This window comes from Crocuta crocuta, unplaced genomic scaffold (assembly GCF_008692635.1).
Source record: "Crocuta crocuta isolate KB4526 unplaced genomic scaffold, BGI_CrCroc_1.0 scaffold375, whole genome shotgun sequence".
NCBI lineage: Eukaryota > Metazoa > Chordata > Mammalia > Carnivora > Hyaenidae > Crocuta > Crocuta crocuta.
Genome location: NW_027532826.1, coordinates 260,067 through 264,978, shown reverse-complemented (window position 1 = coordinate 264,978; position 4,912 = coordinate 260,067). Strand labels below are relative to the sequence as shown.

Here is a 4,912-nt window from a genome sequence, read left to right as displayed (position 1 = left end):
GGCTCCTGATGTGTTTTGGAGCGTGGTTTCTGTTGAGCTGTGCTCCTTGGTGTGCTTTTCCGCTCGGCCCGGGTTAACGGACGGCACTCTGACTCTCCTCAGCCGGCAGCCGAGGCCGCGACGCCAGAATGGCGGTCGTCTGCGATCAACCTCGAGGGCGGGGTTCCTGTCTGAACTGCGCTCGGCCGCATTTTTTCCTCGTCGGTCTTTCCAGCCAGCGCCTCGACCTGCTGTGGAAGTGAATGAAGACGCCTTGAAAGGGACTAGAACCCGCTAAAGCGAGGGAGTCCGCCACCGTCTTGTGCCTTTGGCGGAGGCTTGAAGGCAGGCAGGGAAAGCTTTTCAGCGACAAGCAGGAGAGGCCTCGGGTGCGCCTTGGATGCACTTTGGCGAGTGTGGAAGTTGGAGACGGGGTAACTAAGCGGGTCATCCTGTCTGGGATGGCTTAGGGCGTATATTTGGCTTTCCCCTAAGTGGGTCAGGGACCAAAAGTAAGTAAAAATAGGTAAGCTGGCGGTTAGTGGCCAAGTCCAGAATGTGGGGGCCTGTAGCTGGAGAGGTTGTGGGTCTGTTCTGTTACGTATGGTCTGCCCGTTGTTGTGTATGCAGTCTCACCTCGCGGAGACCCTCCACGTGCTGACCCGCCTCGGGAACCTTCCCAGGCCGGCCTGCTGGCGGGAGCCACTTTGGCTCTGCCTGAACCTCGGAAGCTCCTGAATTGTTCCTTGGTGTCTGGGGTGCTCCTGTGACCAGGCTTCCTTGCTTGGACTCTTCTGGAGATAACCTCGTTTCTTGCTTTACCCAACAGCCATCACCGTCTTACTTGAGTATTTCATATTTGTTAACATGACCCTGCAATTTGTAGTTTCTTCCCGGAAGTCTGGAATCTTAACCTCCAAAGGGAGAGTCTTGGAGTGGGTTAGCGCCTCTTGCTGTGTTACTGAATTAGACAAAAGCCTTCTGGCCAAGGACCAATGACAGGTCTGCTGGGGGCTTCTTGGGAAGTTCCCCTCAGTAATGGACATAGACAATAGTGTGTCACCCTTTATTTAGTCTCTGAACAGCGTTGTCTGCATATAATGTGTGGAACAGTACTGCCATGCCAGCGCCTTGGGGAGGCCAGCCCAAAGGCAAAGTCGACATGCTGAGAATGGCAGAGCACCTCATGCCTCATGGCTGAGATGGAAAGAACCAGAGTCCCCGAATTAACTAATACTGCCTGTGCCCATCTTGGGACTTTTCCTTATGATACCATAAACAACCTTGTTTGTTTTTATTATGGAAAACTGTAACCATACAAGAGTAAGGTGAATAGTGTGATGAAGACCCATGCTTCCCTCCATGCATTTACTCACCTCGTTCTTGTTTTTTTAAGTTTATCCCCACTTGCTCCCAGCCACCACTGGATTGTTTTGAAGCAAATTCCATATCATTTTACTTATAAATACCTAAGATTATCTGCAAAACATAATGATTTTTGGCAGAATAGGAAAATCCATAAAGTAAATTAATGGTTGCCTAGGACTGGGGAAGTTTGAGGGAAGGTGTGAGTGACTGCTAAATCGATAATCCATTTCTTTTGGGAGTGATGAAAATGTTCTAAAGTTGATTGTAGTGATGGTTGTAAAACAGTAAAAAGTCATTGAATTGTACAGTTTAAGTGAGTGTGTAAATTATGTCTCAAGACTGTTTAAAAATCAGTACATAAGGTGGCCAACACCTATTGGATAAAATATATATATTGGGGGAAAAAGATGACTTCTGAATACATAACTGTAGTCATAACACACCTAAAGTATTAGCAATAATTCCTTAATATCAAATATCCATTGTTAACCGCACTTGTGTCCATTTTTTTTTTTACATTTTGTTTATTTAAATTAGGATCTGAACAAGATTCAGACTTTGCATTTGGTTAATGTGTGCTTCAGTCTTCTAATTTAGGGATTTTCCCCCCTATGTGCTTTTTCCTTTTACTTCCATCTGTTGAAACTAGGTAAACTTTCCCCATGGGATTTACTACATTCTGGATTATGGTGATAATATCCTTATGGTGTCCTTTCTTGTTTCTTGTTCCCTTTTTTTCCTTTTTAAACTGGTAGTTGGATCTTGATGCTTAATTAGATTCAAGTTAGTTATGCGTGACAATCCTTCATAAGTGGTACATGTGTTTTCTTGAGATCATATCAGAAAGTGCATGATGTCTGGTGCACTTCTGTGATGTTTATTTTGATCAAGGGTTGACAGCCTAATCCATTTATTACATAATTGTCCAGCGTTTTTCTCAGAGTGGTTTTCGCAGTCATTGATTGTTGCTTATATCTATTTTATTACCCATTATTTTATTAGGAGTTACAAAGTAATTACATCATTTCTTTTGCATCTTTTTGCTGCATCTTCTGCATTATTCCATAAGGAAAAATTTGCCCTTACTAAACGTTTTGGTTACTCTAAGGAGGTAGAATTTGTTCAAGAAAAGCAAGGTAAATGCTTCATTCTTTGCTTTTGCTTTGAGAAAATATGTGCTAGCATTTTCCAAAGGTAGCCAGTGAGTATGTTTTATATACATGATTTTTAACATATTCTGTGTGTTTTAATCTATTACAGTGAATAATTTGATGCTCCAGCTGTCCAAATGTTGACCATGAGCAGCTCCCTCAAGCTGGCTCCTGTGTCCTTTTGACGTGATCTCAGTAGCTTTTTATAACTTCTTTGCTTTCTAATCAGAGAAGATGTTGCAAGGCTCATTCTGTAAATTTCCTGCCCCAGCCCTGGAATTAGCCACTTCTCTGAAGAATCCTGGTTGTTTTTAGTGGGAAATGTGTTTTAGAGATCTGGGCACTAAGAGTACCATTACTACTAGGGTGGTTATTGTTATAAACCTGTTTAGTGAACAAAGGTGAGATATACATTTTTAAGGAAAAACATGTTTTGGATTTATGCTGATAATTCAAATTTAGAAGTAGAGGGCTTTAATTTTTTTTATTGATGCTGAAATTTTGGTTCCTAATTACATCAGCAGAATTACTTGGTTTATGTTTCAAATTATCTTCAATATTATTGTTGACAATTCAAGATTTCTCTCCTTTTTGTCCTAAGGCTATATCTCCACAGCAAGATTACGTGTTTTAAAGTTACTAGAAATAATTCTCAATGTAGTAAGCTTTTCACTGAATACTTTCAATTTTTAGAGATGTCTTAAACCTAATTTATAATGCAAAAACACTTTTATGGCTCCACACTGCAAACTACAAAAACAACATACACACTCGGAGAAGCCTAGCCTCTCTGTCTGCTCTTCCCTCTATTCCTGCCTTCCTCCATTGGTAACCATTCATATAAGTTTTTGATTACACACACACACACACACACACCATTCTGCATGTGTATTCCATCTTCTTCCTTAGGTAAAGATTGTATAGCACACATAGTCCTGTGATGTGCTCTGTTGTTCCCACCTAAGCATTTAGCTGGGGAAACCACTCTCTGGCAGCTGCTGTGGGCACTACTGTGTGTGGCAGGATGGCAGTTCCTTCCACCAGACCCCTATTGATGACATGTAAGCTGTGTCCAGCTTTTTGTTATTAAAAATAGTGCTGCAATGGGTATTCCTGTGCCTGGGTAATTTTGTATTTTTGCCAGTGTATATTTGCAACAGAAGTGGGATTGGTTATGGACTTTTGCCCAGTTCCTCCTTTGGGGTTGTACCTTTTTCTGTTCTACCAACAATAGGTATGGGAGGGCATACAGACTCGTTACTTGGGTGTGACATCAAACTCTGACTCTTTGTGAATCTGTTAGGTAAGAAACAGTATTTCAGTGTAGTTCTAATTGACATTTCTCTAATTATGAGTAAAATTTCTCTAATTATAAGCATCATTTAATATGTTTAAGAGCCATTTCATTTCTTGTTCTGTGAACTGTTCATATTTTGCCCATTTTTCTATAGGGTTGTTAGTTTTTTACTCTAGCTTAAGTTCTTGATTAGCAATGTTAACCTGTAGCTTATATTACAGATTGTAATTTTTTAGTTTGTAATCTTCTTAAAAATTTTTTTAAAGTTTATTTACTGTGACAGCCAGAGCGAGAGAGCGTGTGCACAAGTGGGGGAGAGGCAGAGATAGAGAGGGAGAGAGAATCCCAAGCAGGCCCTGCACCACCAGTGCAGAGCCTGATTCAGGGCTTGAACCCATGAACTGCGAGATCAGGACGTGAGCTGAGGTCAAGAGTTGTACTCTGACTGCTCCCCTGAGGCACCCTGTTTTATTGCTTCTGGATTTTGATTAATGGATAGGAAATATTTTCTTTTTTTTTTTTTTAAATGTTTTTTTATTTATTTTTAGGAGAGAGAGAGAGACAGCGTGAGCAGGGGAGGGTCAGAGAGAGAGGGAGTCACAGACTGAAACAGGCTCCAGGCTCTGAACTGGCAGTCAGCACAGAGCCCAACGTGGGGCTCGAACCCACGAACCGTGAGATCATGACCCAAGCGAAAGTCGGACGCTTAACCGACTAAGCCACCCAGGCGCCCCAATATTTTCAAGTTATGGGGCAATTTACCCATGTTTCTTCTAGTACTTTCATAGTATAGTATGGTAGTGTATGAATTCTTAGGATTTATTCTAGTGTATGGTATAAGGAATGACTTCCATTTATCTTTTGTCATATGGCTCTATAGTTAATACTAGCTAAGCAGTTTACATTTTCCTCACTGCTTTGAGGTACCCCTTTTATCATACACTGAATTTCCACATGCATTTGAGTATTTTTGGGTTTTCTTTTTCTGTACATATTCATGTGCCAATATTATAATTTTAAAATTATAGATGCTTTGTAATATGTTTTACTATTTAGTAGAGCTTACCTCATTCCTGTTCTTTTTCAGGGTGATTCTGGCTGTTTCCACTTTTTTATT

The 4,912-nt window shown here is 41.1% G+C and overlaps 1 protein-coding gene; it reads right to left on the bottom strand.

Annotated features, from left to right (window-relative positions):
* Window positions 1-4,912, bottom strand: part of ZNF274 (zinc finger protein 274) — a 53,739-nt gene that overhangs the window by 17,528 nt on the left and 31,299 nt on the right.